We start from the raw sequence: 13,245 nt of genomic DNA on the forward strand, positions 1-13,245 counted from the left end.
AGAATATCATTTTATAAATATAACACAAAGAGACGGAATGTTTTGTTCTGTTTCACCTAGATTCCAGAAAAGCTATGTGAATTATTCCTACTCCACAGCAAGCCAAATGTCCTTTGGATTTTTATATCCCAGTTTCAGGAATGCTTTGCTTTGATGAAAATTTCATTAAACCTCTCTTTTGATGAAAATTTTTAGTACAAAAATATAGCATACAGTTTATCTGTTCATACCCTGGGCCTAATTATTATTGATGGCTATGATCAAGCTATAACTATTATATTTTAGTTTATTTGTATTAAAATTTTATATATAAATATATATAATATATACATTACTGTTTTCCTTAATTTATAATCAATCTAATGCATTTTAGTGTTATTTTATCTCTTCACTATTCTGTAGGTTAGACAATTTTTATTGACATCTTCTTACATCTAATTTAAACTTTTGTGTTACATGTAAATTAGTTGTGACTGGGAATCAAATGTATGTGTTACTTTAACGTGAGATGGAGGGGTGGTTTCGAAAGCAAATATTCCTTGCAGTACAGACCTATTTGGATTTAGATAGTACATAGGAGGAGAAAACCCAGACAGACCAGAGGACCTGGCATTATTCCTGAAATCCTCCAGTTTGCACCCCAGTCTTCACCAGCACTTTACTTTCACCCCAAGGAGTTCAACACTAAACAGCCTCTTCCTCAGTGGTTGGCAGCCAATGGGCAAATGTCATTTAATATGAGAGGACAAGTCATATACAGATGGAGACTGAAACTTGATGAAAACTTAGAAAAGGCTGGGAATTCAGAAATAAAAAGGATGTGAAGTAAGACTGTAGTGGCCAGATCAAGAAGGACTATGAAAGCAAAAAGTGTATCTGGATTTTATTCTAAGGGCAACTAATTTTATTTAGTAGGCAAGGGGAAGTCATACTTTTTGAGCAGGAGTATGACATGATCAGAGCTATAGCTTAGGAAGAATAAGTGTTAGCCACTTTTAGGACAGTTAGAAGGGGAAGAATGATGTTGGCCTAAGCTAGAACAGTTACTACAGGAATGGATGTTAGGATACAAGTGAGAGATAAATTTTAGAACCTGATTCTGTATGATTTGGTAGTTGATTTGGGCCAAAAAATGAAAGAAAAGATAACATTTAGAAGGCAGGCTCACAAGGGATTCTGATATTAGGGAGACTTTGTTTGTTAAACTGTCTCCATGTATGATAGCTGTGTGACCTTAAACAGGTTATGTGCCTCTCTGAATTTTGTTGTATTAATAAAACAAAGATGGTTATGATACCCAATTGCTTGGTTTGGTGTAATATTTAAGTGTATTTCCAAGTATATTCATTCTGCAGCTACATTATAATGGCTAAGAAAGATATTGGAGATGCAGAAAAAGTGGATTAAATGTATTTGGGATGTTTACTAGGTTTTAAACGCATACTTTGTGCTTAGAAAAGAAATGGAATCCTAGATTGTTCTCGAGTCAGCTGACTTCAGAAGAAAATAATTAGTTATGGATATAAGAGATGTAAATGTAGATAAATTCACAAATGAACATTGTTAATCCAGGCGGCATCAAAAATTATTTGAATTTATTTTATCTATTAGCATGTCTTTGAATTAAAACAAGTTGCCATTTCAGCTCAGTAGAAATGATCCTTACATGTAGTTTAGGAATGAATACTTTTGTTGTATGTGTGAATGTGTCATGCATTCTCACATTGGGCCTTACTAAGATACTGATCTTTTCTGAATAAATTATGTAAAACAAATAATATCTGCTCATAGATTTCTACCTTGTTGTTGGAGATGCTATACCACTGTGTAAAAGAGCATCATTAAACATCATTACTGGTGCTTCACTCTGTCTTCCTGGGCATCAAGAGCCTTCATTTACTTTCCAGGCTACAATACAAATATTAAACTTTGATTCACACTAAAATATTAAAAACTGGTAATTGCCCAGTATTCATCTGCTCAGCATATAACCATGATTAAAAACTAATTGTGTGGAGGTTACAGGTGGCTAGAGGAAAGGATGGGACAATAATGGAAAAACATTGATAACTTTTTAAGTAGGTGCATGTCCATGGCCAATTAATATGTATTCTTTATTTATTTTGTATATATTTGAAACTCTTCATAGTAGAGATGTATATCTTGGTGTATGAAATCTTGGTGTGTATATCCTAGCTTGGCAAATGCCTACCTCTGTGTTCTTAAACAGTTCAAACATTGCAAACTTCAACTTACTACCTGAAAATTAGGATAATATTTCTTCATAAACAAAAGACAAAATCAATGGTAACACTTGAAACACTCCAAGTGTAATTCAGAGCCATGATTTGACCATGTAATATTATTTTGTGAATATAAAAAAAATATTTTCCTTCTCAACACTTTTCTGTCATCTACCAGGAAAATGTTACAATGAATATACAAATTTACAATGACTTAAAGGAGAATGATACCATCAGTATTTTGGGGCACACATTCTTCAAAACTGTATGCAGCAGTATTAGATGTATGGGATAAAATACATGGAAATGCAGTGCTGTATAATAATTCTTACTGAGTAACACTGAAGAACAATAGTAGGAAATAGTGACACTGAAGTTTCAGGTGTGAGATTTCTAGAGCACAGGAAGTACATTTCAGAGTCGTCACCACACATCCAATATTCCCAGTTCCCTCTGATCTAATTTAGTCCCAAATTTTTGATGTCCAAAATTTTCCCAATAGGTCATTTTAATTCACGTGCAAGGAAATTGTAGAGTGGACTCCCAGTGCCAAACTTTGTAAGCATAGTTTACCCTAGAGGAGGGGCAGCCTCAGCTCACTTTCCATGGTTCCATTTGGCTTTTATCCCTAATTGTCTTATTTTGCATTATGTTTATCTTGCAAACTGCTTCAAATAGTTTTGATTTAGAGAAAATGTGACATAAATCCTAAATAATTATGCCAACAAATACAAATTATAGTCGAAATGAAGAATAAGTGAAGCTTCACATTTTCTGTAATTGCTTAGTGGAGGCACATTTTATGAATTGTGAGACTGTGTTGAGCAAAGAAATGCTAATGAGGTAGCTAGATTCAACAAACTATTCCACCTTCCTCCCACACTTAGGTTGTTTGTGCTTTTTGAAGCTGAGATTTAAGGATAAGCAGATGTAGTTTCCTTTGAATGACATGAAATGAATAGTATTTTGCTTGATATTATCATATCTCTACGTGGTAACTGTACAGACTAAAGATACCTTTTTAAACAGGATTCAAAAATAAAGAGATGGGAATTTTTTTTTGACCCAGCACTTTTATTAAACCTAAGAAAATCTTTAGAAAGTTGCTTGCTAATTGTAGTTATTTTTCTTAGCAAACTTTACACTAATTCATTTAACTGTGCAGATAAATACTATTTGTTTTCATTAATATTGGATTTTATAAATTAGCCACATCTTACTGAAATTAATAAAGATTAATTAACATGATTAATTCATTGATTTATATTTTAGTACCAAGTCTTAAAGGTGATCAACTTTAAATGTTATAAAATTTGTGGGGCACCTGGGTGACTCAGTCGGTTAAGCATCCACCTTCGGCTCAGGTTATGATCTTGCGGTTTGTGGGGTCCAGCCCCACATCAGGCTCTGTACTGACAGCTCAGAGCCTGGAGCCTGCTTCAGATTCTGTGTCTCCCTCTCTCTCTGCCCCCCCCACCCCACTCACACTCTGTCTCCCTCTTAAAAGTAAATAAACCTTAAAAAATGTAAATGTTATTATAAAATTTCTTTATAATATTTAATCACTGTGAATAAATATTACTAATGAACTTATTGTTAATGCCAACAATAATGGCTAAAATAAATTCAACAACTATATTATAAAATAAACTATATGCACATTTTTATCACATTTAGAGTGTGATAAATTCAGCATGGAAAAATAAAAAATTTTATATTATACACATACAATCTTCTAAATTTAATCAAATAAAATAATAGTAAAGCATAATTTACCGAGGAATTACCATATACCAAGCAGTGGCATACATTACCTTATTGAATCCATAGTAGACTGATGTGGCAGACATTATTATTATTCCTGACTTACAGACCAGGAACAGAGGCACAAAGAAAGGAAGATTTCCTGCATATCAAAAAGCTAGTACGTGAAAGAATCCAGATTTTAATCTAAAATGTGGATTATGTCAAAGTTTACCAAAGTTTAAGAATTCTGTTACCTCTTATTAAGGTATCATTTGTCCAAAGACTGAAGTCATTTATAGTCTCATGTAGTGGGAAGCAAAACATTTACCTGAGTAAGGATTTTCTACCCTCTATGCTATTGCAAACATTTATATAACTTTTATATAAATTTTGTTATATTGTTTTTATAATGTAGAAAAAGAAAAATTGTTTACCTATTTGTAATTATGCTATTCTGAAGCTTTGGGATAAAACCTCAAACTTACATAATCTATAATTTTCTATACAGACACTGAGATTCTCATATTATTCTCAATCTTGCCTCACCCTGAATTGATGTACTTGAGCCTGGGGAAGGAGAGGGAGGAAGACAAGACATGAGATCTAGAAAGCTCCATAGGTAATGGAGATTAAGCTCTCTTGACTGGCTAATTGAAGGCCATTGCGCTAATCTTATTTTCATGGTCATATAATAAGAGACAAACCTAAGAGGAAAATGGCTGATGGAACAACACTCTGCAATAGATGAGCCAAATCAAATGGATCACTGGAGGCATCAGAGTATTGATACCATTGGTGATCAGCAATTTAAATGTAAAACTTCAACTACCCTGAAAGAGGGTTTTGATTCAATTTTATATCAAATTACTAGAATGGACTAGGAGAATAACAATCCACTGTATGGAATTCTGAGTTAATACAAGTAACACACACACACGCACACAGACACACACACACACACATAGAAGGTAGGGGAGAAAAAAAAAGATGCATACTCTATATTTAAAGTATAGTAAAATTCTGAAATTACTGTTAATTGTCTTGATCCTTCTCCCTAGGAAATTGGTGAGACCCTCAGGGGAATAAGGTTAAGGGAAACAACAAAACCTCATGATATACTTATTATTTCCCCTCTAACTCTTTCTAATTTCATGCTATCCTCGGTCTCCTAATTCTTATACCATTTTGTGTTGAAATGCCTGTACATTTTACTAGGCCTTTTATATTCATAAATAAACTTCAATGTAGGTTGAAAATTTCAATCTAGCAATTCAATTGTGGTTCTCACCATATGTTTATATTGATCTACCCATTATGTTTCCTTGTAGTTACTGCATTGCTTTCCATGAAGCTGAAACATAGGCCATATGGTGGTCATATGCAGACGTCACTACTTCTAAAGTTAGCCCTTATTTAATGACTAATAAACTCAAGACTCTAAGTGACTTAACCAAGGTACACTGACTGGCAAGAGTTAGGAATATACACCTGAGAGTGGATTCTGAGGATGCTTAACCAAGCAAAATAAAGCATGTATTTAGATAAAATACATTCTATCAATATGGTAGCACTCTCGTGGATTACAGAATTCAATACTTTGGCAAAGATTCTAGAAGGTAATATAGATATGATGCTATGGCAATTCCAAAAAAATGAAGAAAAAGCAATGGTCCACACTTATGAGGCAAAAATGCCAAATTCCCATGGTAGGTGGTAGAAGAAAGGATTAAAATACTTATAATAATGGACATATTAAAGTTGACATATTATGTAAGAAAATCACCAGAGGAACTATGTTCCATGGGAGAATACTCCACATACCAATAATAAATATGTGGTTAGAGGGACATCAGTACCAACAAGAAATTCAGTGGGCAAGATGGGAAGGAGGGCTGAAGACTGGAGGTGCCCAAAAAAGACCCAAAGGTGCCTAAGAGACAAGTAACCAGAGCTCAGGGAAGCTTTGCACTGTACTTTTATCTTGCAATGCCTTTCCTTCTTTTCTCTCCAAAGAAATCTCATTTCCTTTTCAACATTTAGTTCAAATTCTCTCAACCCCAGGAAAGCTCATTTACATTCAACTACTCATCCTCTATACTAAGTCTTTCCTCATGTCTTTCCTACTCTTTCTCCTTTATGTCTCATCAGGTATGTTTTGAGCCTGACATCTAGACAACCTTTAAAATAAATATTTGTTGACTGCATGGATTCAAGCTTGTAGTAAGAAGGGAAAAGTGCCTTTTGATAGCTGGCATTTGCTGTATCATTTTTTTTCTTCATAAATAAGGATCCTAGGGAAGAGTTCAGTTGGGTACAAAAGAGGACGGAGAAACTTGTAAGGAGCTCCATGAATATAAACATCATTTAGAGTTAAATCTCAGAAAACTGGAATTGTTGCCCTCTGCTGAGTTGCCAAGTTAAATATGAACCCACTAGAGAGATTCCAGACTTGGTTTTTGATGCCTGGATTTAATGATGCTGAACTTCTGCCATAGTACTGTCTTCCTGGGGGGTTAAGTCCAACATGCTTATAAGTCCAATCCCCAAGGTACAGAACTCTGAACTTTGCTGCATTTTCTTCAGGAAGAAGAGAGAAGGAAATACCCAACTCAAAGTGCCTACTCTTTGCTGGGAGAAAAGAAACAATGCCGCTTAGAATATCTTTATGTTTGTCACATTAATCTGTGGTGGTCAGAGCAATGGACATAGACTGGTTTTCATGCACTTGGGATCTCTTCTCTGATTTGTCACTGATTGGATGGCACTGAGTGAGTTCATTCTCCTCTCTTGGCCTGTTTTTCCTCATGAAACTTGCAGAATTGGTCCAAATACATTATATCACACTAAATCAACCTGGGTATGGCCTCTCGAAATGGATAACAAAACTTAGCTCCACCATTTTAAATATCTGATAGTGCTCAAAAGAAATGATGGAAAGCAACAATTTTCTGATATAGAATTAGTTTTTGACTTTTCTATTTCTCATAGCCCTCAGAATGGTGTTTATTATAACTCAGGAGAAGAAAATTATGAGGGGGATTCAGCTATTTCTCTAAAATTTAAAAATTTTAAAAAGTCTATAAGCAAAGGCAAAATACTAACCTCTGTTACATCTTGGTTATGGTTTTATTATTTTCTGAAATTATATGTCTGATGTATTTCTAAATAAAAAGATTATTCCAGCATAATTGCCAAAATCAGACCTACAATCACATAAGAGAGGAATTTCATCTAAATGTACTTCCAAAATCACACAGGAGTCCACACAGGCGAAGAGATCAAGCTTTGTAGTTTGTGGTGACAAAACGTGTGATCAGATTAAAAAAACCTGATCAGAGATAATCAGATTAGATAAAAGGGAAATGCCCAATTCTCGACAAAGATAAATACAGTGGGATATTAATATCACACAGAGTAATCTTCAAATTAAAGAATATTCTTAAGATAAAGAGAAACATATCGAATGATAGGGTCAATTCAATGCGAGTATGTCAGCCATACATGAACATGCAATTAATATAAGAGCTACAATATAGGTAAAGTAAAACTCGGAGAACTGAAGGGAGGGAAACAAGTAACTCCATTTTAGTTGGAGACAGTAAAACTCCTCTCTCATAATAGAAAAAGTATACAGAAATTCAGTATAAAAAGACTTGAAGACATTATGAAGCAACTTGACCTACTTGAAAATAATAATTGTCACACAAAACCCACAGAATATACATTCTTTTAAAATGCAAATGGTGCGTTTAGTGAAATAAAAACATACTCTGGGCCACACAACAAATCTCAGCAAATTTAAAGGGACTGAAATCGTGGGGCACCTGAGTGACTCAGTCGGTTAAGTGTCCCACTTCGGCTCAGGTCATGATCTCATGGTCTGTGAGTTTGAGCCTCGCACCAGGCTCTGTGCAGACATTTCAGGTTCTGTGTCTGCCCTCTTTCTCTTCCCCTCCCCTGCTCACAATCTGTTTCTCTGTCTCAAAAATAAACATTATTTTTTTTAAATAAAAGGACTGAAATCTTGCAGAATATATATATATATATATATATATATATATATGTATATATATTTTTTTTTTTGAGAGAGAGAGGGAAGAAAGTATGAAATCATGGGAGAGTGAGGGCAGAGGGGGAGAGAGAAAGAGAGAGAGAGAGAGAGAGAGAATCTTAAACAGGCTCCATGTTCAGTGTGGAACCCAATGTGGGGCTCAATCCCACCACCCTGGGATCATGACCTGAGCTGAAATCAAGAGTCAGAGGCTCAACTGACTGAGCCACCCATGCGCCCCCAGAGTATATTCTATGTCTGTTATATTAACAATTACTAACTGGAAAAAATCCATGTAGGCGTTGGTTTTAATTTTTCTGTGATTGTGTATTTGATATATTTCTTAATTATAAAATATTGTAGCATAACTGACAAAAAAGAACCTACAAATGCCTCAGGAAGTAATTTCATTTAACTGTATTTTCTCAATCATCCCAGGGCTCCACATTATCATTTATACTAGAGTAATAATTTTTAAAGGATCTTTCAGTAAACAAATTTGTTTAACGTGTCACCAAGTTTATCCAGACTTAATGGGCTTCAGAATCCCTTTTTATTTATTTTATTAAAAAAATTCAGTGTTTATTTTTGAGATAGAGACAGAGAAAAAGAATGTGAGAGGGGGGAGGGGCAGAGAGAGAGGGAGACACAGAATCTGAAACAGGCTCCAGGCTCTGAGCTGTAGGCACAGAGCCCTATGTGGGACTCAAACTCACGGACTGCAAAATCATGACCTGACCTAAAGTCAGATGCTTAACCAACTGAGCCACCCACATGCCCCAGAATCCCTTTTTGAGTGGCGTTCAAGATGTCCGCTGTTGGAAAGTTTTTAGAAAAACTAGTCGTGGCAAATAATTTTTGTTTTCAAGAGACCTGACCTATTTTGCAGATGGAGTGTGTCCATCTGTTCCAAGGATTTCTTTAACAATTTCTATCATATAACACGAAGTCTTTGAGTATGTGTGCTTTATCTACTGGAATTTCATCTTGATCAAAAATATTAGAAAACTGTTAGCAATCCATAGTCAATTTAAAGATCTCCAAGGAGAAGTCTCTTTTTGTTTCTAACTCTTCTCCTTCTGTGTCAGTTAAGGAGTGTGTGAGAAGAGGTGCATATGAAGAATATCTTAGTAGCATGGATTAGAAAGTCTTGGTAGACACTCTTTAAGACAAATAATAAGTCAAGTCTATGGCTTTATCAAGACAATTTAGGGAAATTTAGTCAGTCAACCTAACAAGATGACTGTTAAAGATGACAAACATAAATTATGTTTGGTTTTAATATGTAGCTACCCAATTTTATTCAGAAACAGACTGAATACTTATAATACAAAGAATTTGCTCAGGAAAAAAAGTACCCATGATTCCAAGTCTCATTAGGCTTGTAGTACAATCTAATTTTGGATTTTCCAACAAATGGTAACAAGTGACAAACAGTGGCAGTCATAGGAATTAAACTGAAAAAAAAAAGGCATGTAAATATACTAATTGCTAAGATGTTAATTTCAGTTTCAATATTCTAGATAGTGAAAAATATTGAAAAATGAATTTAAAAGAGTTTCTGCTTCTAAGTAGGATACAAATGAGTAGTATTAGGTAGGAAAAGCAACTATATCCAGTATTTTCTGATATACATTAAGTACTCCCCTCGAGACGGGTACTTGCATACATTCTCATTTAATTCTTTCAATAACTCTTCAAAAAGGTAAAAATATATTAGGGACCTACATAATATCTGTTTTTCTTTCCAGTGTGTCTTTGTGTTTGGATCATGATTGTCTGTCAATCATATTTCCTGATCTTATAGCAGTCTTACTTCTGAAAGTCGCTATTTGACCAGATTCTGGCCAATCTTATGTAAGTGCAAGTCAATTTCCGTTGCTTATAAAGCTCTGATCATACAGAAAATATTTACATCTTGTCACCAGTATATAACACTCAGATTAAAGACAGGAGTTGTTCTTAGAAATACAGAACAGCTAGCACTTTGCTCTGTGTGTCTAAGAAAAACAAAGTGTCTTAAGATACCAATTAATCAAGACTTTATTTAATTGAGTTTGGATCCCTTATCAATTCATAAATTAGGAATTATTGCAAATAGAAATCTATTTTCTGAAGTACAATATTAAGAATCCTAGCACAAAAGATGTAGAACAAGAATTATGAAAAAAGCAAAAGAGCATCTATAAAAACTAGAAGAGTAAGAATATAGAGCAGGCATAAAGATTCAATTCTGTTTACAACACTGGCTAAATATTTTAATTACTGCTGTAGAATGAAAAAACTAAATATACTGTATTCACAAATACATTGTGTAGCATATACAGTATAGTTTATGCATACATATACATGTTTAAAATATATATCATGTATAAATAACCCATAACCAACTTGAATAAATTCATTAATGACATTATAGGTTACCCCACATTATCGTTAAATTGAAATAAAATATTAATTATCAGAATTGGTAACTGAGATATGGTCAGTTCTCACTGAACACGGGAAGGAAGCGTCCTATGCACTGGACTGCTTATGTGTGGGTGTGTATGAGTACATGTGTGCGCACATGTGTGTGTTGGAGATGTACAACACACTGTCAGTAACAGAGTAGGCAGTCAATATATGGTATAAATAGAAACCATATTAACAGGTCACATATAACGTATGCCACATAGACCTTGCACACACAGAGGTGTCTATACTATAGGAGAGGAATCTTTTTTTTTTTCAATATATGAAATTTATTGCCAAATTGGTTTCCATACAACACCCAGTGCTCATCCCAAAAGGTGCCCTCCTCAATACCCATCCCCCACCCTCCCCTCCTTCCCACCCCCCATCAACCCTCAGTTTGTTCTCAGTTTTTAAGAGTCTCTTATGCTTTGGCTCTCTCCCACTCTAACCTCTTTTTTTTTTTTCCTTCCCCTCCCCCATGGGTTCCTGTTAAGTTTCTCAGGATCCACATAAGAGTGAACACATATGGTATCTGTCTTTCTCTGTATGGCTTATTTCACTTAGCATCACACTCTTCAGTTCCATCCACGTTGCTACAAAGGGCCATATTTCCTTCTTTCTCATTGCCACATAGTACTCCATTGTGTATATAAACCACAATTTCTTTATCCATTCATCAGTTGATGGACATTTAGGCTCTTTCCATAATTTGGCTATTGTTGAGAGTGCTGCTATAAACATTGGGGTACAAGTGCCCCTATGCATCAGCACTCCTGTACCCCTTGGGTAAATTCCTAGCAGTGCTACTGCTGGGTCATAGGGTAGGTCTATTTTTAATTTTCTGAGGAACCTCCACACTGTTTTCCAGAGTGGCTGCACCAGTTTGCATTCCCACCAACAGTGCAAGAGGGTTCCTGTTTCTCCACATCCTCTCCAGCATCTATAGTCTCCTGATTTGTTCATTTTGGCCACTCTGACTGGCGTGAGGTGATATCTGAGTGTGGTTTTGATTTGTATTTAGGAGAGGAATCTTTGTTTAAGCCACCCAGTTTATGGGATTTTGGTTTTGTTATGGCAGATTGAGCAGAATAACACAGATTATTATATATGATTATTACTATATAATATACATGATTATCACTAATATATGTATTATATATTATATATTACTATATATATATACACACACAGAACTATATATATATATATATATATATATATATATATGTATCTGAAGTCAAATGCTCCAAGCACTGTCTGCCTTTCTCAGAAGAAAAAAGAATGATGTATTAACTCCTATATAAGCTCTGAGATGCATAATTTGGGGATTCTTCTCCTGTATGTTTAAGGTCTATATGGCATGTCCTGTGTTATGCCAAGGGGGAAAGGGGCATGGGGAACTAGCCCTAAGGTATTTTGTAAATACATAGTTGGTCTGTCTCTGATCCAGAAACCTCATATTTACTGTCAGGAAAGCATAAATTAATATGGATAATGTATAGTATAATATAGAATTTGGTTAGCCTTTGTCCCTAGCTCCTGGGAAGTAACCTCTACCTCTTTCCCTAAGTGACAAGAATGTTTTTGTTCCTATGTAGAGTGAGCTATTCAAAAAACAAAAGGCTGCTTAATTAATTAAAAATGAAAGCATGGTCTTCTGGACAAGCTAAAGTATTAGGGACTATGTTTAAGCTCCCATCTGAAGCGGTAACAACAATAAGAAAACAGACGAAATAAGTGAAACAATAATGTTCAGGATACTAGGCATCAGACAATGAAGAGCAGGGATCGCTAAGGGATGCAAAACAAGTAGGGAAATCTCTAAAAATTTTCCGTATTTCTGTCTTATAAAAGTATCTGGGTCAGTGCTTAGGAACTGGGAGCACAGGTGGGTCACTGAACTCCCTGAAACTGAGAATGTGGAGCTGAGATTCCAGATAGGGGCAGAACAAAGGGATTACCAAGGGCACAGGGAAACTTCTGGAATAATATGTATGCTTATTTTCATGATTGTGGTGATGGAATCATGGGCATATGCGTGTGTCAAGACATTTGACAATATACTTATCCTGTGTACAACATATTGAATATAAATTAAATCTTAATAAAAATGTTAACCAAAAAATGAAAGTGTATTCCCTTTTGATGACTGAGATGAACTTACAGATAAACTCTTCTATTATTGAAGCACCAAAGAACATAATTACTAGTTACATTGCTGTTTTATATACTGGACACCATAAAAGTGGGTGGTTGGATCTTACTTTCTAACTACTCCTACTCCACAACATAACATTTGCTTTCTATGTGCTTCTATCTAAACTATATACAATTTCTACTCTAATAAAACATAAAGAACATAAAATATTGCATGTCGTTGGATAAAATGAGCATAGATATTACTATTTCTTATGATTAAGTTGTCACTTGTTTTGTAATACTAATTATAGTTTTTGTTATAGTTTTATGTATTTAAGTATAATCAAGTCTTCTTCCTTTCATAACCAATTTGACATATTTAACTATCATTATATTTCCTCATTATTATATATTACTTTATGAACAGCTATTCTCATCCTGTTTAACTTTTAGCAATTAACTGTAGTCATTCATTTATTACTGTGGGTCACTTTGCTCCTTCGTACTAAAAGAAGAATTCTGCTGAACTACAGAAATCTGTTAATTAAATTGCTATAATGAAATATTCCTTTTGGAATCTGGACATTTTGCAGTGGCCAAGCCCTGCAT

Source organism: Acinonyx jubatus, chromosome D1 (assembly GCF_027475565.1).
Source record: "Acinonyx jubatus isolate Ajub_Pintada_27869175 chromosome D1, VMU_Ajub_asm_v1.0, whole genome shotgun sequence".
NCBI classification, from domain to species: Eukaryota; Metazoa; Chordata; class Mammalia; order Carnivora; family Felidae; genus Acinonyx; species Acinonyx jubatus.